Consider the following 23,712-nt stretch of genomic DNA (forward strand, 5'->3'; position numbering starts at 1 on the left):
TGCCCATATGGGATGCCGGCGGCTTTACTTGCTATGCCACAGCGCAGGCCCCATAAATAAATCTTTTATTCAAGAGGGGCAAGGATTCCAAGCAGCACACAATTGAGTGCAGTTGGGTGCAGCAGCGTAGGAGCTGGAGAACAGACAGGCATCGGGTGATGCCTGAGACTTCAGGATGGGCCACGTCTCCTGCACCGCCTCACCTAACCCTCCCAACCTTCTTAAGACAGGAACCACTATTACCCCATTTGACTGATGAGGAGACTGAGGTAATCAGCGGGTGAAGGGAATCGTCCAAGTTCCCGTGGCTAGTAAGCGGAAGTCCCCGCAGTCCGCCCGAAGAGCCCACCCTTAGCCGGGAGACCCCGATCACCTCCTCCCACTTCGCGGGGACAGTTCTTTCCCTTCACGGAAAACCGCGTGAAAGAATCCTTTCCCCATCACACTTCTTCATCGTCACTGCTTGTCCACTGTATGGAGTCCCCTGTCCCTCCTCTGTCCACAGCCGCCACGGCTGGACTGCCGGTTAGGGTGGGGGCGCTCGGCAGGACTCAAGGCTCGCCCTGTCCCCCAGGGAGTGAGCGGCTTCGCTTTTTGTACCTCGACCCCTAACCTGCAACCCCAAGGTCCTGCGGTTCCTCGTCCGGGGCTGGGTAGCGCAGGATCGAAATCCGCCCGCTCCCCGACCCAGGCCGCCCGCAGGGCCCGGAAGCCCCCAGGCCAGGACGCGGGGCCCGGTGCGCAGCCAGCCCCGCAGGGGTCGCCCGCGGTGGAGGGCTGACTTCTCATTTCCTGTCCCCGCTTCCACCTCCCCCTCCCACAGCCCTGGAAGTGGCAGGGGCCGGAGCGTGGGGCGAATCCGCTCCGAGAGGGGCCCAGAGCGCAGGGTGGGGCCGAGAGCGAGGTCGGCCGCTCCCTCGGTCCGCTTTCCGCACGGACGACGTGCGCGGGGCAGGCAGGAAGGGGGCCGGCCTGGAGGCGGTGGCGGGTCCCCGGCAGAGGAAGGGCGCAATTGTGCCAAGGCTTCCTGCCGGCAGCGCTCGCTGCCTGTCGGCGGGGCGGGGCGCCGGGCGGAGGCAGGAAAGGGTTACGGGAATAGCTTTCCAATGACAGAGTCTGGAAGGGGCGCGTGCCTCCGCCCCTGTGCGCGCTCGGCGGGCAGCGCGCGGGGGAGGGAGCGCGGCCGAGCGCAGCCGCCCCGCCCCTGGCCGCCGAGGCAGGCGGCGTGTGCCTGGGGCAGCGGGTCACGAGGCTCCGCCCCGGCCGCCGGCCCCGGGGCCGGCACTTTGTTCGGGATGCCGCCGCCTCCTGCTCATTGTGGGGCCGCGGCCGGCGGCGGCCCGAGCGAGAGGCGGGAACCCGGAGCGCGCGGCGGACGCTGAGGCTCACGCCGAGCGGCCGAGCGCACCCGACAGCCCCGCGAAACTTTGCGCCGGCGGGCAGAGCGCGCCCGGCCCCGCGCCGCGCCGCTCCGCTCCCGGGATGCGCCAGGACGCGCGGCGGCGGCGGGGACGCGGACCCGGAGCCCGGGAGGGCAGGCGCGCCGGTGAGTGACCCGCGCGGGCGGTCGCGGAGCGGAGGGTCTGCGGCGCGGGGGCCAAGCCGCCGGGGAGGTGGCCGGGCTTGGGCTCAGGCTTGGGGCGGAATCCCGGCGCGGGGGCCGGCGGCTGGCCGGGAAGGTGTCTGCCTCGGCGTCCCCGCCGACTGCATTCCTGATGCCGGAGCCCACTCTCTCGGGGCCCCTGACGCCAGCCCCGAGACTCAGTTTCACTGTGAAATGTCCGTGTCGGGATCCCGTGACCCGGGCACCAGGTGCTGCGTCGTTACACTTACCGCGCGCGTCCCGTCCACGTCGCCCCCTCTCCGTAAAGCAACTTTTTTCCCATCCCAGCAGGAGCGAGCGGAATGGCTAGGGCACAGGACCTTGCCCGGCCGCTTCAGAAACTGTCCCTGAGCCCCCGGGATGCGCTGAGAGCGCCCTGCCGCCGGGCTCTCCCAGGCTGCGCGCCGGGGCGCCCGCCGGGTGCGGGTGCGCCTGGGAGCGGAGCGAGCGCTCCCGGAGGAGAGGGAGCGCTCACCTGGGGGCGCGGGGGGCGCGGACCCTTCGGGGCCCCTTGTCATCCTTAGAGTTCATGCGTCGTAGCGTGAAGGATCAGCAAGTCCGCGGAGAAGGGGGCAGGAACCGGGGAGGGCGTGAGAGGTGGGTGGCTAGGGGCCGCGTGCGGGGCTGACATCCGCCCAGCAGAGAGGGCTCCTTGTCTGCCGCCGCCCAGGGCCGGAGAATCAGCTGGTGAGTCAATGGGACTTTGTTAGGACAGTCACAGGGCGCAGCTGGCGCCGGCTTAAGGGGGGCGCTGGATCCCCCCTTGATAGCGTGCTGTTTATCTGGCTTCCTGTCTCCAGGGTTGGGACACCATTGGCTCGTTCAAATTCTACGCGGAGAAGCCGGCGGCCGCAGTTCGCTCCGCGAAAGCAGGGGCTTCCCGGGGTTTCCGTCTGGGGGGCTTTTCCTGCCACCTACAGAGAGGCAGGAGCACTGGGCACCAAAAACGCCTGCCCAGGTGGGCGGGGCTGCCTCGCGGGAGACCTGGGCTCCCTTCTGCCGGGTGGTACAGGTGACTCTTAGGAAGTTTTATTACTGCTTTGAAGTTTGGTTGGCCCTGCCGGGTTTAGCCTGGGAAGGGGGTGGGGGAGAGCTGTCACGGTGAGTTTCTTGGTAGGAGCCTGCGTCCTGGCTTTCCAGGGCAAGTTCCCAGTCAGGTCTCTGCCTGTGTGGCTGACAGGTAGATGACCAGGTTCCTAACCTCTCTGCCCCGGTCTTCACTTCTGTGGAATGGGGGCAGCACTAAGTAGGAACTTTTGAAATGTTTTGCCAAGTTAATAAAATTGGAGGATATTGCTTCTCAGCCTTTTGGCTAAGATCAAGTGTAGTATCTGTTCTTATCAGTTTAATAAAATTGGAGGCCGGTGCCGCGGCTCACTAGGCTAATCCTCCGCCTGTGGCGCCGCCACCCCTGGTTCTAGTCCCGGTTGGGGCGCCGGATTCTGTCCTGGTTGCTCCTCTTCCAGTCCAGCTCTCTGCTGCGGCCCGGGAAGTGCTTGGGCCCTGCACCGCATGGGAGACCAGGAGGAAGCACCTGGCTCCTGGCTTCGGATTGGTGCAGTGCACCAGCCATAGCAGCCATTTGGGGGGTGAACCAACGGAAGGAAGACCTTTCTCTTGGTCTGTCTCTCTCTTTCTCTCACTGTCTGACTCTGCCTGTAAAAAAATAAATAAATAAAATAAAATAAAATTGGAAAAACTTCCAAGTCTCACACAGAGGCCTCCGGTCTAACTCAGATGCCCGATTGATCGGGTCTGTGAGAACTATGGGATTTGTCTCCTGCACCTGCTCCCCTGTTCACCCCGCAGCTTGGGACTTGAGCTGGTGTTAGCGTTTGGACCTGTTCTGGATCTGACGGCGAGGCCCAATGGGGCCCCTCCTGAGTTCCTGCAAGCCGCTGCTGCAAACCGAAGTCGGGCTGGTAGAGAAGAAATAGAGAAAGCCCCCGTCTGTCTGTCTGTTCAAATGTGACTCTCTTTTCATCTTCCCATTTTGATCAATGCCACTTCCTCCTTTTTATAAAGTTCCTTTGAGTTCTTAAAGGGCTTGGCCTTTAGGAAGGACTCGCATGTAAAAGTCCCTCCCAACCCCCTGGCCAGCCCCCTCCCCTCTACAGACCTGAATCGGAGCTCGCTGGAGGGAAGGGATGGGCTGAAGGCCAGCCGAGGACACAGGCCTCCCTCCCGGTCCCAGCACAGGGCCTCCTTGTCCTCAGAGTGGCCCTCTCCCTCGTGTTTCTGTCCGTATCTCAGCAGATGTTACTCAGCTGTTTGCAAGAAAGAGGAACAGAAACCCAGCCCGAGGTCCGGAGAGCCTCCCCGTGATGTGGGATGGCACCAGCTTCCCACTATGGACACTCTCGGGAGCTGAGGAATGTGGCAATCCTTGGCCCCTCGTCACGTACACACACGGGATAATTAAAAACACTTTTCATTCCTTCTTCGACTTAAAAACAAAAATCCCCACCGAGCTCGCAAGTGAAAACCAGCGTTCTCGGTAAACAGCTTCCTGGGCCTGAGCCGTGCGCGCTGCCCCCTCGGAGGCTGACTCAGGCCTGATTTCCTCCGAGGGGCCTGGGATTTTGTTTCCCAGCTTCCTGTGACTCTTTGAGACGTGAAAGGAGGCAGGAGGGCTGGCCCTGGGCTGCTCTGACCGGCTGTGGACACGGTTCAGATGCTTACGCAGGTCCTGTGCTGGCCACACTGCCATCCACATCAAATCTATTTGCTCTACTTAATTTTAATATGAGATGCACTCATATGCATGAAAAATGAAAGGCACGATGCCAGCAAGGACCGTTAATAACAAGATGTTTCCACTTCAGGGGGCTCAGGCGGTCCTGATGGCCGACCTCAGATGCTGAGCGCCTGTGTACGTAGGATCTCTCCTGAATTTCCTCTCCGGATCGCCCCCCGCTGGTGTGGACAAACCCCTCTGATTTCTGTGTGCTCATCTTTACCCTGCCTCTTTGCTGAATTTGCCTGTTTGCTCTAGTAACCTTTTTGCGTATGGATTATTCGACATTTTCTATAGCGAGGATCATGTCAGCTGTGCGTAGAGATGGTTGAATTCTTCCTTTCCAATTTGGATGCCTTTTTAGAAAAGATTTCTTTATTTCACTGAAAGGAAGAGTTCCAGAGAAAGAGGGAGAGATAGATTGATTGATCAATCGATTGATTGATTTTCCATTTGCCGGTCAATCCCCAAATGGTTGCAACTGCTGGGGTTGGGCCAGGCTGAAGCCAGGAGCCAGGAACTCCATATGGGTCTCCTAGGTGCATGGAAGGGAACCAAGCACACTGCTTTCCCAGGTACACTAGCAGGGAGCTGGATCAGAGCAGCTGGGGCTTGAACTGGTGCTGCAGTTACGGGACACTGGCATCGCAAGTGGCAGCTTAACCTGCTGTGCCACAATGCTGCCTGGCCCTGTCTCCTTTTCTTTCTTTCTTGTTTTTTTTTTTTTTTTTTTTTTTTTTTTTTTTTTTTTTTTTTTTTTTTCCTGGCTAGATTGCCCTGGCTAAATATTCCCATGCATTGTTGAGTAGCAGTGGAGCAGTGGGGAAGCTGGTGCTGTGGTGTAGTGGATGGAGCCGCCATCAGCCGCGCTGGTATCCCATGTGAGTCCTGGTTGCTCCAATCCAGCTCCCTGCTAATGCGCCTGTGAAAGCGGCAGAAGGTGGCCCAAGTGCTTTGGCCCCTGCACCCACGTGGAGACCTAGAAGAGGCTACTGACTCCTGGCTCCAGATCGGCCCAGCCCCGGCCCTTGTGGCCATTTTGGGGAGTGAACCAGCGGATGGAAGATCTCTCTCTGTTTCTCTCTTTCTCTAACTCTGCCTTTCAAATGAATAAATCTTTAAAAAAAAAAAAAAACAGCAGGGAAGAGCAGGCAGCCTTTTCGTTCCCCACTTCTTAGGGGCTGGCTTTCCCTGTCTCCTGCTGAGGGTGATGCTGGCCCTGGGGTTTCTCCTAAGTGCCCTTTATCACGTTGGGGAAGCTCCTTCCCACTTCTAGCCTCCTGAGTGTTTGTGGTACGAAAGGTGCTGGAGTCTGTTTTCTCCTGTCACGTGAGCCGATCCTGCCGCTCCCTGTGTTCTGTGACCGTGGACCCTGGCATTGACTATCTTTCTTGAATTCCTGGGGCGGGGGGAATCCTTCTGAATGTTTTTTTTTTTTTTGCACTTTTACTTGCAAAGTTTCATTTTATTTAAATTGCAAAAGACAAGAAAAGTGGAGACAGTGCTAGTGTTCTACAGTTGAGTATCTTTTTCTTTATAGTTACTGTACATTAAATTGTTTATGCTAAAATGTATGTAACATGAAGTCTGCCATTCTGACTTCCTTCAGTGTGCACTTCGGTGTAGTCAAAACTCTGTACCTCTTAGAGAGGAACTCCCCACGCCCTGCACCTGGCAGCACCGTGCTTCTGTCTCTGTGAACCTGGGAACACTTTCTAATGAAAAGTCAGGGTTTCAGGCCTTAGAGGGTTAACGGGCCTCCTTCTCCTGTCTTCCCAACAGTATCCCGCAGGGGATCTGCCCTGGACAGGCCCTCCATGGAGAGATGAACTGGACCAGCTGCTGGTCTGCGCGAGGCCCAGGGGGCGTGGACGCCAGTCAGCCTGCCCTTCATTTCCTCTGGCTCTGTGGTCCTCCGTTCTGGGGAGCTTCTGGGAGGGACTGATTGCCCAGAGGCGGTATTGCGGCTCTGTGGGTTAAGCTGCCTCTTGGAACGCACGCTATTTTGGAGTGGCTGGGATGGAGACTCACCTGGGAGGCAGCAGGAGATGGCTCAAGGACTTGGGTCCCTGTCACCCACGTGGGAGACCCAGATGGAGACCCTGGCGCCTGGCCCAGCTCAGGCTATTGCAGGCATTTGGGGAGTGAACCAGTGGATGGGGGAGACTCTGTCTGTCTGTCTGTGTCTATCTCTCTGTCATTCTGCCTTTCAAAAAAGGGGGAAAAAAGGACCGATGGTGACCCCACTATCGGTGGGGTGCATTTGGTGCGTTCCCAAAGCAGCACCTCCCTTCTTTGGAATGCCACCCCAGCGTCTGTCCTGTGCCAGCTCCCCAGGTGACTGTGCCACACTGCCAGAGGACAGCTCCGTGGCTGAGCTGATTTATCCCTGGAACCCTCAGCTCCCAGCTCGCAGTGACGCAGCGCCCTCCCCATCTGGTCAGCCGCGCTGACCCACTTTTCATGCCTCCCCTGTTTTTCAAATCCATTGGTAAGTAGATGAATGCCAACTTCCCCAGAATTACACTTTGGAAGTCACAAAGAACCTTGGTGTCATGTGGCTTCCCCCACCCCCACTAGAGGCATCAGGCCCCCTCCGCTTCCCCCGCTGCAGCATCCCCGCTGGGGGTCATTCTGCTTGGACGCCTCTGCTGCTGTGCCCAGCCCCGGACAGCACGTGCTGAAATCTTCCCACTCTGTACTGGACTGGCGCTGCTTGAGTGCATCTGTTATGGATGTGCTCCATACCGAAAGGCCAGTGGTGTCACCAAAATGCACCCCCAAATAAAGCAAGAGGGGGGATTCAGAGTAAGCACACTTGCCGGTACAGTGCCAGCCCTTTGGTATTTGGAAGCAGCCACGTGCTGGGCCTGTCCCAGCCTCTCTGGGCTCAACAGCCCTGGTTCCTGCAGGTCTCCACTGCACACGTCCCATTTCCCAGCAAGGTGTGTGATGAAAGAGCAAGGGTCTGAGTCACAGAGTCGGACTTGGGGTCAAGGTTCAAATCTTGTCTGCCTGTGGGGTCCTTGGCACGTGATGATCACTCAGCAAAAACTGACAGGTGCAAGGGCATACTCTCTGTTGGCGCCATTGCTGGGGGACCGCAGGTGGGCCAGGGAGCCGCTTAGAGTCTCAGCCTCTTCCCCAGCAGAAGGGCCTTGTAAATGGCTGACTGTGCTGGGCCTTTGCCTCATATCCCTCGGCAGAGTTCCTGGGTTTGATCCCAGGTCCTGCTCCTGACCCCAGCTTCCTGCGAATGCAAGCGCTGGGAGGCAGCGGTCATGGCTCAAGTGACTGAGTTCCTGCTGCCCACTTGGGAGACCCGGGTCCGGTTCCCAGCTCCTGTCTGTCGCCATCACAGCCCCAGCTGTTGCAGGCATTTGGGGAGTGAACCAGTGCATGGAGCTCTCTCACGGTCCCTCTGTGTGCGCATGCGCAGTCACGCACACACACACACACACACACACACACACACACCCGCACTGGGATCTGGCAAGTTTGGGAGATGCAGTCTAAGAGTGACTGCGTGATTCTGTGAGACCACGCAACACCTGACCCGGTCCCTGGGACACCCACAGCCAAGGGGCCTCCTCCCCCTCCGCCTTCACGCTTATCGTCCTCAGGATGCGGGGGCTTGGTCCGCATCTGAGCGTGGTGTGTTCAGAAAGCACCGGCCATCCCCATGAAGACCGTCCCGTGTCGGTTGGATCTTTCCTCCCGTTTGTGGATTGGCCCCAGGAACGGGGCCGACCGGGGAGGGCTCAGTGAAGGCGTCGAGGAAGGCACGTCCGCCCTTTTGCTTTGTGTCAGTTGTCGAGTTGTTTCGTTTCGTTCTCGTCTCGTTTTCTGGGAGCTGGCAAGTAGGGCACCGACCAGGTCCTCCCCGTCATGCCCCAGTCAGTTGTCTGTGCTTTTCCCAGCTCAGTGGTGCGGATAATTGAGTTGACTGGGAAGGAGTCTCCTGGTTCCAGGCGGTGCCAAGATGCCAACTGTTCCCCTCCTGCCCTCCCTCCAACGGCGAGGAGACAGCTGATGGAGGAGCTGCGGCGGGACCCAGGCTCCGCAGCTGCCTGCCTGGCTCTCCTCTGGGCGCTTCCACCAGGTCCGCCTCCACGCCCTCCCCTTGGCTTTGGAACCAGTGCTTGAGTGCCTGAGACACACACACACACACACACACACACACACACACACACACACGGCTTGTGTGCACCTGCGTGTATACGAATGAGCATCTCTGAGCCAGTTGCAGTCTGTTGACACTGCGACACTTGACCCCAGGCCTCCGGCGTGTTTCCTGAGCCCCAGAGCCTTCTCTGCCACAGCCGCACCTCCTGATCTCACGCAGTCAGCCTGGATTTAACGGGATTATCCAGCGTGTGGGCCCCTGTAGACCTCCCGTTGGTTCCCCAGATGCCTTCGAGAGTGCAGCCCGCTGCGGGGGCCTGAGCAGAGTTTCTCTCTCCTGGCTGGGGGGCGGGGGAACAAGGCGGGGGTCCCTGTCACTGGGATAATGGTGCCTTGTGGGGGAAGCACTTTGTTCTGTGCCCTTTCCTGTCATCCCTGGGACTTCGCAGTGACCGTTTTCCTGGTGAGACCTTGCCCCGTGGTGGGAGCCAATGTAGGAGTTCCAGGCTGCGTGTCCCGTGCTGGTTAGAGGTAGACGGAGCTACTGGAGTTGTAAAGTTCATGTTGTCCATGTTCCTCTCCCCCCACCAGGTCAGACTGGGTGTCAGGACACACTGTGCTGTCCCCATTTTACAAATGCGGAAGTGGAGCTGAGACCCCTGGAGGCTGGGATTAAATAATACCTAAGGCGGCCAGCTTGAGGAAGCGACATTTCCGGAGCAAAACCGAGTCCCCTGAGTTGCAGCAGGCTGAGGGAGGGGGAGGGGAAGGGGAGAGGAGGAGAGGGGAGGGGAGGGCTCCCAGCTCCCTCACCACATTTGACAAGAAAGCAAATTTAAAGATGAAAGGTATATGGGGCCGGCCTGTGACGCAGTGGGTTAACGCCCTGGCCTGAAGTGCCGGCATCTCATACGGGCGCCAGTTCGAGACCCGGCTGTTCCACTTCTGATCCAGCTCTCTGCTATGGCCTGGGAAAGCAGTAGAAGATGGCCCAAATGCTTGGGCCCCTGCACCCACGTGGGAGACCTGGAGGAGACCGTTGTGGCCAATTGGGGACTGAACCATCAGATGGAAGACCTCTCTCTCTTTCTCTGCCTCTACTCTCTGTGTAACTCTGACTTTCAAATAATAAATAAATCTTTAAAAAAAAAAAATGAAAGGTATGGGGACCCGTGCCGTGGCACAGTGGGTTAAGCTGCTGCCGATGACCTTCCGATCCAGCTCCCTGCCAACTCACTTGGGAAGGCAACAGCAGATGAGCCAAGTATTTGGGCCCCTGCACCCATGTGGGAGACCCAGATGGAGTTCCTGGCTCCTGGCTTTGGTTTGGCCCAGCCGTCTGGGAAGGGAACCAGTGGATGAAAGATTTCTTTCTCTCTCTCTCTCTCTCTTTCTCTTTTTCTGTAACTTTGCCTTTCAAATAAATAAATCTTTCTTTTAAAAAAGCTGAAGTAGCCAGTTAAAGGAACTCGGATCTTGTACTGGGAAGCAGAGGAGGACGAGAGCGGAGCTGAGCGTACGTGATCCGTCCCCGGCTGTTTTGTTTGCTAGTGAGTGCCATGTAGAGTCTCTGGTGGCGAAACCAGCAGCAGGGCCGTCAGTGTGCTGTCTGGAGATGATGTAGGTAACCAACGAGAGAACCAAAACCAGGAAACAGCGTGGACAGTAGGATGGGGCTGGCAGAGGTGGGGCAGGAAGTCCTTGCTTGTTGTTCCAAGGCCTTGTGTGTGAGCTGACGGGGACCACCCGTGCGAGTGGTGAGAGGCAGGCTTTGAATTCCCTGGCCTGGCTTCTAAATACCGAGAGGGGAGCGGAAAGGCCTGGCCCTGGGGGACTCCCTGCAGTGCTGGGGTCTGGGGGGCCCCCAGGATCCTAACCTTGGAGGTCCTGGGACCCAGCATTGCCCGGGGGCTGCACCCACACCCCTTACCCCACATGGAGGGTTCTTGTTTTGTTGCAAAAGTGTGTACAGGATTTTTTTTTTTTTAAACAGGCAGAGTTAGACAGAGAGAGAGAGACAGAGAGAAAGGTCTTCCTTCCGTTGGTTCATCCCCCAAATGGCCGCTATGGCTGGCACGCTGCGCCTATCCGAAGCCCGGAGCCAGGTGCTTCCTCCTGGTCTCCCATGCGGGTGTAGGACCCAAGTACCTGGGCCATCCTCCACTGCCTTCCTGGGCCACAGCAGAGAGCTGGCCTGGAAGAGGAGCAACCGGGACAGAATCCGGCGCCCCAACCAGGACTAGAACACAGGGTGCTGGCGCCGCAGGCGGAGGATTAGCCAAGTGAGCCGCAACACCTGCCAGGATTTTTTTTTTTAAAGATTTATTTATTTATTTGAAAGGCAGAGTTACAGAGAGGCAGAGGCAGAGAGAGAGAGGTCTTCCCTCTGCTCGTTCAGTTCCCAGATGACTGCAACAGCCAGAGCTGCGCTGATCCGAAGCCAGGAGCCTGGAGCTTCTTCTGCTTGGGTCTCCCGAGCAGGTACAGGGGCCCAAGCACTCAGGTCATCTTCGGTTGCTTTCCCAGGCCATAGCAGAGAGCTGGGTCGGAAGAGGAGCAGCCAGGACTAGAAGCAGCACCCATATGGGATGCCGGCGCTTCAAGGCTGGGGCTTTAACCCACTGTGCCACAGCGCCAGCCCCCCTCAGTTATTTTCAGATAGAGCGTTTTTCTGCACATTCACTTAACGATGGATGCAGTTGACACAAGGCTCAACATTTTACAGATGTTCAATTAGTCTTGGTTAATTTCAGTTCTGTGGTTCTATTTTTGTGTCTTGGAACCCATCACAGTTTCTCCCATCGGCCTCTGAGAAACTCCTTGGCCCTGGGCCTGTGCCTGGGAACAGGTCGGGTGGTTGTTAACTGCAGGTGTGGCCCTTGGGGAGACCCACACAGCTCTAGGACTTACAGGCTGGTCCTATGGGCGGAGCTAAGCTTGACTGACATCCACACCCTCCTATCATGGCCCTTCCCCAGGCCTTTAGTGCAGAAGTTCTTCTGGCCTAGTGTTGAGCCTCAGTGATGGGGACTTTATACCCGATGTCTCGTTTAAGGTCCCCTACGGGATGGGCAGGACTAGCACTGCGCTTTCTACTGATGGTGAGACAGGACTCAGAGGGGCTGCGTAACCTGCCCAAAGCCACAGAACTTCAGGGAATCAGGCAGGGGACCTGGGTCTTTGGACCCCTGGTTGAGGGCCACGTGTAGCAGAGCTGGGCAGTGTCCGTGGTGACCCAGGGGACTCCAGATCTGTGTCTGTTCCCGAAATGCAGACATCGTGGTGTTTTTATTTTGCTATTGTGACAGGCCCTTAAGATGTATGTTTCTCGGCCAGCGCCGCGGCTCACTAGGCTAATCCTCCGCCTTGCGGCGCCGGCACTCCGGGTTCTAGTCCCGGTCGGGGCGCCGGATTCTGTCCCTGTTGCCCCTCTTCCAGGCCAGCGCTCTGCTGTGGCCAGGGAGTGCAGTGGAGGATGGCCCAGGTGCTTGGGCCCTGCACCCCATGGGAGACCAGGAAAAGCACCTGGCTCCTGCCATCGGATCAGCGCGGTGCGCCAGCCGCAGCACACCGGCCGCGGCGGCCATTGGAGGGTGAACCAACGGCAAAGGAAGACCTTTCTCCCTGTCTCTCTCTCACTGTCCACTCTGCCTGTCAAAAAAAAAAAAAGTATGTTTCTTTAAAAAAAAAAAAGATTTATTTATTTGAAAGAGAGGGAGGTGGTGGAGGAGAAAAAGATTTTCTGTCTGCTGGGCCAGGTTGAAGCCAGGAGCCAGGAGCTCAGATTTTAATCTGGGTCTTCTACGAGGGTGACAGGGACCCAAGTGCTTGAGCCATCATTTGCTGCCTCCCAGGGTGTGCATTTGCAGGGAGCTGGATTGGAAGCAGAGGAGCTAGGACTGGAACTCAGGCCTTATGACACAGGACACGGGTGCTCCAAGCAGCGTCTTAACCGCGGCGCCAAACACGCCCCCATCCCTGTCTTTGGTAGCCAGTTAGTCAAAGAAAACAGCATACAAGTGTTGTGTTTTGAGTTCTGCTTCTCATTGTCTCATCATAGTTGCAAATAAACCTTGCGCTCATGAACTTGGGCCTGATTTAGGTTGGCAGCCCATTGCAGCCCATTTGCTTTTTAAAGTGGGTCTGGACTTAATCAAGCGGCCCTGCCCAGTTCCACATCTGTGAAACCCCCGTCTGCCTGCCACTCATTACCACCCTCCTCGCTCTGCGTCTCACAAAGCCGCCCCGTCGCCCCCACCGAGTCATCTGCCCGCTTCCTCCGGCTGGCCGTGGCCAGGGAGAAGTCAGAGGCCACCAGGGAGCCCCAGAAAGCGACCACAGGGTGGGATCGGTGCTGCCACAGCCACATGGAGTTGCAGACAAAGCCAGCTAGTGTCTGGGGCGGCAGGGCTGGGCCCACATGCCTGGTGGGAGCTGGTGGGTTGCCAGGGCCTGGGAGAGGCTGCCCCCGGCTGGCCTGGGATGCGGAAGTGGCCTCCCTGGGTGCTGGCACGTGGTAGGGCCTCAACAGTCATTTGCGGACCACTGCCTGGAGGCTGAGGCACCTGAGGGGCAGGCAGGACCGATGTCCTTGCCCTGTGTCCTGCCCACCGCAGGCCCCGAACCTCTCTGTTTGCTTCCGGGCCACCTCCGTGCTTCCTCAGCCTCACCCTGATGCTGGGCCTGGGAGGTGGGTGCTTTGGCGGAACACGCATGGGCTTTCGGGTCAGCCTGACCTGGGGTCCCGAGCTTCAGTGTCCTCGTCTGTAAAGTGGGGACAACAGCAGTGCCTGCCCCCCCCCCCCCGCGGCTCTAGGTCCTAGGAGGTGTTAGGCCCCGCCCTGGGGGAAGCTGATGCTGTCACCTTTGTGTCCTGCTCTGGACGCCCCTGGCTCGCTGCTCCCCGCCCGTGCGTGAGCGCGGGGTCTGCAGGCGTCTTTGTGAGAGCGGCAAAGCCAGCACAGTGAGGGAGGCCCCGCAGACCAGGCTTCCGGCTGGACTTGTGTGCCCAGAGGCTGCTGATGACCGGACGGGGGCGCTTCCTTGTCTGAGGGGCAGACGGAAGGGGTAGCAGGGCGGGCCCGTGGTGTGGCCCGGATCGGTGGTTCCTCCGTGGCCGCTGGGCTCGATGGCAGGCCTTGGGGGCGGAGAGGCCTGGGCTTGTGTTTGGCAACGGCTGCCGATTATCTGGCCCGGGCTGTTTCCAGGCCATTATAAATAGCACCAGCTCCGGAGCGGGAGCGCAGATGTGCCTGGGAAGGTAGGAGATGGAGAGGAGGAGCTCAAGGCCTGGGGGCGTCTCCATGGCAATGGGACATCTGGGGGAGTTCCACCTGGGTGCCTCTGAGGCCAGAGAAAGCCTGTGCCCTGCAGCCCGCGGGCCAGGGCGCTCTGCCCTGCCTGCTTCCACCTGCCTCTCTGCTCAGCGCAGCCAGGGCCCTGGGCAGAGCGGCAGCAAGATTTCAGGTCTGAGAGCTCAGCGGGAGAGAGCGCCGAGGGCCTGCGCACCTTCGTAGCACCCCCAGGCCGGGCTGGGGGAGGGGGCGCTTGCTCCAACACAGAGAGGGGCGCCCCTTGCTTTTGTTGTGAGTGACGGCGAAACGCGCCCACTTAAGCACCCAGCTGGACGCGTTGCTGACCGATGAAGGTACCCGTGGAAGCCACACCCCAGTGCAGGTCTAGAACGTTCCCATCGGCCCCAGTACCCTCCCTCCCACAATGCCTCCTGTCCACCGCTGTCTCACAGCTCCGATTTACGTCACCACTGATTTGTGCTGTGTGTTCTTGAACTTCGTGTAAGAGGAGTCATGTGGAATGTTCTAGTTTGCGTCCGGCTTCTTAGCCCGACGTCTGGTTTTGAGACTCATCCCCGATGAGGCCCTTATGCCTTCTTGTCCCCACTGTGTCGTGCGGGGTTCGCATCTGTCCAGCATCCGTAGAGTGCCTGCCAGCTTGGAGCGTGAACATGAGTGGCTGGGTCCTCCGTGGGCTCTTGGGGGGCTTCCCGGGGTCCCCTGTTTGTGCCCAGTCTGCGTGCGACTTCCTGTATGAGGCCATAGTACCTCCTCTTTCCTTTGTGGACTGGAGCCCCTGCCTCCTAGAGCCAGGTGTTTACATGGATGGTAGGGAGGTGTCGTCCTCTGGCCTGCCCTGAACTGACCGCCATGGATAGATGGGTTGGGGTGGCCCAGGAGACACGCGGACGAGTGCAGGATGCGGGCCTGTAAGTGGTGGGAGGACACGGAGAGCCGAGCAAGGAGGCAATGGACAAACAGAGCTTCTTACTTTTGGAAAAAAAAAAAAAAAATCAGTGTCTTTTTTATGTATCTGAAAGAGAGAGATCCTCCATCCACTGGTTCACTCCTGAAATGTCCGCAACAGCCAGGGCTGGGCCCGACTGAAGCCAGGAGCCAGGAATTGCATCTGGGTCTCCCACATGGGTGGCAGTTGACCCCAAGGACTTGAGCCATCCTCTGCTGTCTCCCCAAGTGCGCGTTGGCAGGGAGCCGGAATTGGGAGCGGAGCTGGGACTTGAACCAGGCACTCTGCTGTGGGTTGCGGGCGACTTAAGCACACCGCTGATCACCTGTCTGGAGCCGGGCTTTCCCAGGAGGTCAGTGCATGTGGCCGGGCTCTGTTCACCACGTGGGAGCCCAGCGCCCAGCATGGAACCTGGAAGAGCAGATGTGACTCAGGCTGGGAGGAGGGCGAGAGGTGCCCCCGGCTCTCTTGCCCCAGTCCTGCTGGGGAACCTCCAAGCTAGGGGCCCCACTAGGGAAGAAGGGGCAGAGCAGGTGGGCGAGGTTTTGCCCGCAGGAAACCCAGGCTGCGCTGGGAGTGCTCTTTATGTGTAACCTAAGTAACTCATTTCCCCTGCCTCAGTCTTGAGCCCTCATCTGTCCAATGGGTTTGCTCGGGCTGCCCTGGGTGGCTGACAATGGCTAGGACTTAACTGTCCCCTTTCCGGAGGCTGCAGGTCCAAAGTCGGGGTGTCAGCAGGGCCTCGTCCCCCGGAAAGCTATCGCAGAGAATCCCTCCTGGCCCCTCCCACCGTCTTCACGTCCCTGTCCCTGTCCCTGTCCCTGGGCGGATGTTTGTGTCAGACTGAAGCCACACGACCTCCGTGCATCACCTCCGCGAGGACCCTCTTCCCACCGAGGTCCTGCTCCGAGACACCGGGAGCTTGTCCTCGGCATCTCAGGAGCCTGAATGCAGGCCCCTGGGTCGCCGTGACCTGTTAGGCGGGCTCGGGTCACCCCAGCTGGGGACCTGCTGTTATCTTTCCCTGACCGCACCCCGACCCCTCCTCTCCGACTCAGGTTCCTGGGACCCCGCACGATTCCATCTCCCAGGTCTCCCCAGACAGGAATCTGGGACCTCTGCCTTTGCTTCTGCTGTTTTGTCAACCAGCATTTATTTTACTTTGAAAGGCAGAGAGTGAGAGAACACGCGAGCTTCCATCTGCTGGTTCACTTCCCACAGTGACCACAATGGACCAGCTGCGGCCAGGGGGCCGAGAGCTCCATCCGGGTCTCCCACGCAGGTGCAGGGGCCCAAGCACTTGGGCATCTTGGATTGGGAGCGGAGCTGAGACTCCGCCCTGGGCGTCCCGAGGGTATCTTGCCTGCTGCACCAGCGCCTGCCCCTGAGGTCTGAGGTTTTGAGTCTGGGGTCCGGGGGTGCTGTGGGTGGGAGGGAGGAGTGTTTGGGGATCAGAAGGGGCTTCCTTTGGACTCTGTCCCTTATTCGTGTGCTCTGCTTCCGGGTGCTGGTGGCAGAGGCCCTGGGAGGTCCCAGCAGCCTCCGTGCCCCGCGCTGCACCCTCACCTTCCCCTGTGGGGTCTGGAAGGAGGGAGGTGTGATATAAATAGCCCCTGCACTCCGAAGGCCTCTTCCTGCGCAGGAAACCGTGGCCTGCTGGGGCAGGAAAAAGGTGTTTCCGAAAGAGAGGCCAGCACAGCAAGGGGGAGCAGGGATTGGGGCCTGATGGGTTCTCGGGGGGATGGGTGGGGTCGGGGGCTGCTTGGGTGCGGCTTGGGGGGCTGCCCTTAGGAAGGGTGTGGCTTCCAGGTCCCGAGAGCCAGGACTGCACGGGCCCACATTCTCTGCTCACTCACCCCTCCGTTTGTTCACTGGGCATTTGCCCCAGCTTGCGACAGGCGAGCCAGGGTGCTGAATTATTCCGCCGGAATGGGTACAGCAGAGTAGCCTAGGCAGTGGGGGGTGGGAGAGGCTACCTGGGCTGCGGGGGCCGTGGCCCCTGACCCCCAGCCCACAGCACAGCCATGAGAAATGTGTGTCCCAAGCAGAGCTTGGTCAGGGCTGGGTTTCAGGGCGTTGGACCCCACGGAGACCACCTACCACCAGAAGCCCAGGCGCCCCTGGCTGGGTCTGGTCCCAGTAGGAGCGGGAGCGATGGGGATACAGAGGGAGGACGTGGCTGTGTCGTTCCCGGAGCTCACTGGAGTTTAGACTCCTCAGGGGCCGTGTGCTGGGCAGTGCCGGAGGCAGGTGCAGCCCCGAGGAGGGGCACGGGGGTGGGGGGCGAGAAGGCGGAGACCTGGCTTCCCAAATCCACAGGGAGGGCCTAAGGTGGTAGACAGAACTGGAATTCTGTCCCTCTGCCACCTTCTAGCCTTGTGACTGTGCATCTTGTCTGCCCTCAACATCTCCCCGTCTCCACCTGTAAAATGGGCATAATTTTCACCCAGCTCATCAGACAATGAGATAACACTGCTGATAATCCTCGCAGGGTGGTGCTGGCCTATGGAAAGTGGTGGTGGTGGCTGCTAAACACACAGCAGCTTCTGGAACCTTCCATCATCTGAGTTTCCTCTCCATAAATGGGGGTTATTTATGGTCCTGCTGAGAGGCTGTAGTGAGAGTGTGTCTGGAAGGGGTCTGGGGTCAAATAGTCAATGTCCCTGCCCTTGGGAAGGGCCCGGTCCACATGGAGAGTCCCACCCTGGTCTCAGGCCTTTGAGGGAGGTGGGAAGTGAGCATTGGCTCAGAGCACGGCAGGGGGCCACGTGTGTAGGCAGAGGGGAGCAGGTTGTCCACTCAATGCCTGATCGCCAGAGCCCTGGAGAACAGCACAGGGACTATCCGCTTCCCTCTGGGCAAGACCCAGTGCCAGCCTCCAGTAGATGCTTCCCAAGGCAGTGGAGGGATTCTGGGAAGGGCAAAGAGGATGCTGGCTGGCCTTTGTCTGCCTGTCCCAGCATCTTCTCCTTGCGGCCACGAGAGGGCGCCATTGCCCAGCAGAACCCAGCCCAATTCCCACGCCCTCCTTGGGCTGCGGGTTGCAGCTTTCTGTCGCCCAAGAGCTCCCCTGCTCTCCAGGCTGGAAGAGTGGGAGGCTCCGGCTGGGGCAGCCGTGGGCCGTGTGGAACAGCCAGGCTGGTGAGTGAGCCGGAGAGGCCCAGGGGCCTGGGAGTCTGCAGCTGCTGGGTAGCATCCGAAAGTCGCTTGCTCTCCATCTGGGTTTCTTGTCTGCCAGAAACCACACCTCTCCCTGCAGGAGCACACATCAGCCCCCCCTGGAGTCCTGGGCGACAGGGTGTGGAGCAGGCTGGGATGCCGGGGTGGCAGGAGCAAAAGATTCAAGAGCTTTCAGCCTGGCTACTTCCAGAATCTTCTCCCCATTGGGCTATGGGGCCCGCTGCTGCCTCCCCAGACCACTGCTGGCATAACTTCGACACCTGGGGCCAGTGACCGACAGGCAAGAGCATAGAGGCCCGGCGTCCGGGGTGGTTTTGTGCCAGAGTGAAGCCCAGGTGCTGCTGGGAGTGGCACGGGGCCTTGAAACAGCCCCCACAGGCAGAGGGGCACAGTGGACTCCTGGCTCCTGTTCCTTCTAGGCCCAAATCCCTGTTCCCGCAGGTGCATGGCCGCTGTCCTGACCCCCTGTCTGCAGAGCCCCTCCCCTGAGTAGCTTCGGGATCTGTGGATGTAGCTCTGAGCCGAGATATTCCAGGGTCCTGGTACAACGGCGGCAAGGCCACCGTCCCAGCCTGGGTGCTGCTGAGCAGACCCTGGGCCTCGGGAACCCAGCCACCACCGGCTCCCGGTTGTGCACCACAGTCACCAGGGTGCCCAGCAGTGTTCATCCAGGGCCTGGCTTGGGGCCGGCTGAAGCTGGGGCTCCAGCGCCCTGGACTTTCTCACCCTGAGACGCCAAGCAGCCCTGCCTTGACCCCAGCGTGTGGGCCCGGGGCGGGGTTGGGGCGGGTGGAGGACCCCCAGGTGGGCTGAGGGCTCTTTTAAAGGGACAGGACCGGCAGCCCTCTTGCTGCTGGGACAGCGGGACTCAGTCTGCCTGGCTTCCAATGCAGTGGCTTCTGATGTGGTGAGAATGGGGACTTACAGGTGGGAAAGAGCAGCTCCCAGGGAGAGGACGCCGTGGAAGGAGGGGACCCGGCTGCGCGGCCAGGCGTGGGCTGCGGAGTCGGCCCTGGCTCCGCTGGGGGATGGCCGCCGGGCCATGGCTCCGGTCAGAGTTGGGGTGCGGCAAGGTCCGACCTCACGCAGCTGGCATGCAGTCGGCACTCAACAGATTCATTTGTTTCACTTTTTTTTTTTTTTTTTTTTTTTGGACAGGCAGAGTGGACAGTGAGAGAGACACAGAGAGAAAGGTCTTCCTTTGCCTTTGGTTCACCCAACAATGGCCGCCGCGGCCGGCGCGCTGATCCGAAGGCAGGAGCCAGGTGCCTCTTCTGGTCTCCCATGGGGTGCAGGGCCCAAGCACTTGGGCCATCCTCCACTGCCTTCCCGGGCCACAGCAGAGAGCTGGCCTGGAAGAGGGGCAACCGGGAAAGAATCCTGCGCCCCAACTGGGACTAGAACCCGGTGTGCCGGCGCCGCTAGGTGGAAGATTAGCCTATTGAGCCGTGGCGCTGGCCCCATTTGTTTCACTTTTAAAAATATATTTGAAGGGCCGGCGCTGTGGTGTAGCAGGTAAAGCGGTCACCTGCAGTGCCGGTATTCCATATGGGCGCCGGTTTGAGTCCTGGCTGCTCCACTTCTGATCCAGCTCTCTGCTATGACCTCGGAAAGCAGTGGAAGATGGCCCAAGTCCTTGGGCCCCAGCACACATGGCCGCACTCTGAACACAGCCCTGGGATTGACTGTTCTGAGCAGCAGGAGCAGTGGCTAAAGACTTTGAACAGTCGGAGCAAGGGTGCCCAGGCTGTTGGGCCCGTTGGGTTCGGGAATGTTGGATTGGACAATGAGAGCACCTGGGGGCTCGGCAGGTGTTTTTCTAAGGTCAAGCTCGCCCCTGGCCTTGGGTCCTTGTTGGCAGCAGGGGTTCCTGGTGTGGGGACGTCCTGGGGCCAGTGTGGACAGAGGAGACTGCAGTCCAGGCCCGTGACATCCTGCCTCACGGCACCAGCTGGGACGGGCCTGGGCACAGCTGCCTCTCTGCGGGAAGGGACTGGCCACTGGGCAAAGCCAACTCTGCCTGCGCACAGGTCAGGGCGCTCCGGGGAGGTGGGAGCGGAGTGGCCGTCACTCTGGCAGGGTGTTCCTGCTGTGGCCTGGGCAGGGGTCAGTGGCAATGAGCAGGCAGCGTGGGGTGGGAGGGTCCTGTCCACCCTGTCTGTCCTCAGGGAGCCAGAGAATTGTGAGGAAGGGAGGGGCCACTGAGACAGGGCCCTTCATCCAGATCCTGGCCGACACTGGACACGTCATGGCCTCTGCATGCAGGGGTGGCAGCAGCCCCGGGGCAGGTGGGCCGGTCTGGGAGTGCAGAGAGCACGCCTAGTAAGCAGGTTTGCCAGAGTGGATGGCCCCCGGGTGAGCCGTGCAGGCCTGTGGGCGGTGCTAAGGGACCACTTGTGGGCAGCGGTAGAGTACAGGAGGTGACAGGAGCGTCATCGGGTGCCCACAGGCTTAGCGGGCAGGGTGAGCCAGGGCTTGCTTCCGGTGGTCACACGCCTCCTGCACACCCGCGGTGCAGGACATCTGTCCTCAGAGAGGCCCCTCAGAGAACCCCCCAAGCCCCCACCACAGGACCCAGCCCTGAGGGCAGAGCGGGCTGTGGCCCCCTCCCACGGCTTGGCAGCCTGGGTGGAGGTGGGCCGCAGGTGCTGCCAGGCAAACCCCCAGGATCCCTCCACCCCCGCGGTGAGGAGCAGCCCAGAACCTGGAGCCCCTGCTCAGAGCCTGGCGTGGCCACGTGGGGGCCACGTGGGGCCCCGTGACTGCCACCCTGCGAGGCTGAGCTGGAGAGGACAGGCAGACCCTCGTCCCCATGGCCCGGGAGAGTTGGTTCATTCACCCCCAGACCCTAAGTCCCAGGTGGTAGTGAGGATGGGAGATGGCAGTGGGGTAGGGGGGACAGAGTGGAGGCCCCTTGTCCTGCAGAGCCAGCAGGGGCGGGGCCAGCCCTTGTGCTCTGCCCCTGCGGAAGGGGCGTGTGCTGCCGAGGACCCGTGTGGTGCGGTGGCATCATGCGACCGCCTCCCGTCCCAGCCCCTGAGCCCTGGTCACCTCGGCGCGCCCTTGTGCCACGGTGTTGGAACCACGCCTGCTCCCTCCGTCCGCTGTGGGCCGTTGGCGGGAACGACACGTGTATTTAGAGAGGCACCTGACAAGTGCCCGTGCCCTGTTTGGTGGCTGCCGTTAGCGTCCCCCTGTGACCGTGCTGTGCCGGTCAGGGCCAGCTCCCAAGGAGAGGGCGTAGGCCTGCCCTCAGCTGAGCTCGCCGTCGCTCTCCGTGGGCAGGGGCGACACTGCCCTGGCTCCTGGCAGGGCCCAGGAGGTGCACAAAGTGTTCCTTGTGCTGTGTGCCGGCGGCTGCCAGCAGTGGGCACGGGGCCGCGCGGGTCGCCGAGATCACAAGGGAACAGAAGGGCCCGTTCTTCGGAGGCAGGGGGACTCCCCGCCGATCCCCGCGGGCACTGGGCCCCTGCGCAGGAAGAATCGCCCCATTGTGAGACAGCCTGGCCCTCGCGGAGCGCGTAACAATCATTTCTCCTAGCATAGCCCCTGAGAGCCGGCGATGAGAGAGGGGCTGTCACCCATCCCCGCCTCTCTGCCCGCAGGGAGCCAGGCCTTGGCCTCCAGGGGCCCGCCTTGAGACTTCAGCCCAGCGTTCTAGCCCAGAGAACAAAAACGAACACCCAGACGGCCCCGGGCACCTCCCCCTCGGCCTTTTGCTAGCAGGCCCAGGGCACTGCAGCTGCCCACTCGTGTGTCCTGCTCCAGCCGCGGCTCTGAGCCCTCACCAGCCACCACCGCCAGGAAGGCTTCCCTCTGAACCCCCCCAACCCCACCTCCTCCTGCCACCCTGACTGCTCAGGGACCCACCCTTAGCTGTGCTGTCCTTTCTCCCCTTCCCCTGGCCCCCAGCCCACCCATCGGTGCTGCAGCCCTCCCTGAGCTCAGGCGGCGCCCCCGCCCACCCACAAACACACACAGACCCCCTCCCTTCTCCCCGTGGACGGCGGAGAACACAGGTCTCCTCCCCGCCCCCGCCCCACTTCCTTTTCACCCCTGGGTTTTAGTGAGGGCTAAACCTAGCAAGGAGCCAGGGTCCCCAGCTGAGACAGACACCTGCTTCTGCCGAGGGGCTGCCGAAGTCCACGCTGAACGCCTGCCGTGTGGAGCGTGCCCGTGGACTTCCACCAGAGTGAGCTTATCTTTCTGTGCACTTTCCCACCTGTTTTCTTTCTTTTGAAGATGGGTTTGTCCCTGCCCAGTTGGAACCGGGCTCTGCACGCAAGTTTACAGTTGATATTATCCCAGGTGGTTTTCCATTTCAGAGTGGGGTGCACGTCACCACTACCACCTTTCCTGTGTATCTGCTGTGGTTCGCTCAACTCCCAGCCCTGGGTGGAGACCTCATCCCTGTGTTGAGCTAGCCTGCCCCTCCCCTGCCCCACCCCCGGAAGACAAAACCCATAACCAGCTGCTCTCCACAGGACTCTGATTAGGATCTTGAGCTGGGTGGCAGTGGGAATGAGTGTCACACCCTGCCCCTTCCTGCCATTCCCTGCAGGGGCCCACAAACATCCCGCCCTGTCCCCGGGGAACAGCTCCTGCCAGTGCCCGGGGCCGGGGAACAGCTCCTGCCAGTGCCCAGGGCCGTTACTCTGGACAGATAGAGCTCCCGACCCCAGTGCCCGCAACACTGAAGCCGGCAGCCTGGGATGTAATATGGTCTCCCACGTGGGTAGCAGGAACCCAGCTGCTTCAGCCATCACCACTCACTGCCTCCCAGGGTCTGCACTGGCAGGAGCCAGAGCTGGGAGTCCAATGCAGGTCTTAGCCATCGTCATAACCACTTGCTGGATGCACGCCCCTTTGTTGGTTTTCTCATGGGGCTGCCCACAGACGGACGGGTCCTGCAGAGATGGAGTGGGGATCTGAGCATTCCACAGGGGGTGGGCCACAGTGGACAGTGGACAGGAAGGGCAGAGCCAGGAACAAGAGCCTGCTGGCCGTGGGGCCGCAGGGCCATGCCCAAGGTCCTCAGAGCTACCAGAGATGGACGCACATGGCCAGCGTCTTCCTGCCACTGCTCTGTGTAGGAAGCTGGGGGCCTGCTCAGCATGCAAAGACAGCTTGCTGCCCCAGCGAGGCGGTGGGTCCCTACATCCCCAGCCGCACATGCAGGATACCCTCTCTGTGTGGTGCCCCGCAGCTGGGGCAGGCCCCTCCGGTCTGAGCTGGGAAGCGGAGCCTCACTGGGTGGTCAGACCCGCAGTGGGGTCCAGCTGTCTGCTGCCGGCCACCCTCTATCCAGTGCCCCCAAGTCGCGTAGCCAGGGGCTGCCGGCCTGCCCACTTGCTCACTCAGCATGTGTGTGACCCACGGCATCCTCAGTCCCCTGGGGGCCATCTCTGCCCCTTCCCAGTCAGGGGCTGTGGCCTGGTGGGCCCAGCACGGTTCCTGGGAGGCTGCAGGCACACACATGACCCCACACGCGCCAGCTGCTGAGGGAGCTCAGGCAGACACGGCTCTCACCGATTCTGAGCTCCTGGGCGTCAGCTGCCTCATCTGTCAGTGGGAACATCAGCCGTGGTAGCCCAGGAATGGTTGGAAGGGGTCGGTGGTGTCGTTGGAGCTGTGTGTGCTTGTGGGGTCCCTGGCTCAGAGCGTGCGCTGAGGTCTGCTGCAGGTGTCTCTGGCGCCTTGGGCTGCTCGTTGACCCCTGGCTCCCCAGGGCTGGCCTGGCCTCAAAGTCAGTGTCCCCATGTTTGTGCAGAAGCTTCTGGAAGTCCCTCTGGGTCCTCGGGCTTGG

The 23,712-nt window shown here is 60.4% G+C and overlaps 1 protein-coding gene and 1 pseudogene across 1 annotated transcript in view; both read left to right on the top strand.

Annotated features, from left to right (window-relative positions):
• Window positions 1–1,318: 1,318 nt before the first annotated feature.
• Window positions 1,319–23,712, top strand: part of NAV1 (neuron navigator 1) — a 232,671-nt gene continuing 210,277 nt past the window's right edge. Inside the window, exon 1 of the mRNA XM_051820452.2 lies at window positions 1,319–1,546. The gene's annotated coding sequence lies outside the window, so the exon portion shown is untranslated. The remainder of the gene's footprint in view (window positions 1,547–23,712) is intronic.
• LOC127483641 (U2 spliceosomal RNA) lies at window positions 2,896–3,045 on the top strand (annotated as a pseudogene).

Source organism: Oryctolagus cuniculus, chromosome 13 (assembly GCF_964237555.1).
Source record: "Oryctolagus cuniculus chromosome 13, mOryCun1.1, whole genome shotgun sequence".
Taxonomy (NCBI): domain Eukaryota; kingdom Metazoa; phylum Chordata; class Mammalia; order Lagomorpha; family Leporidae; genus Oryctolagus; species Oryctolagus cuniculus.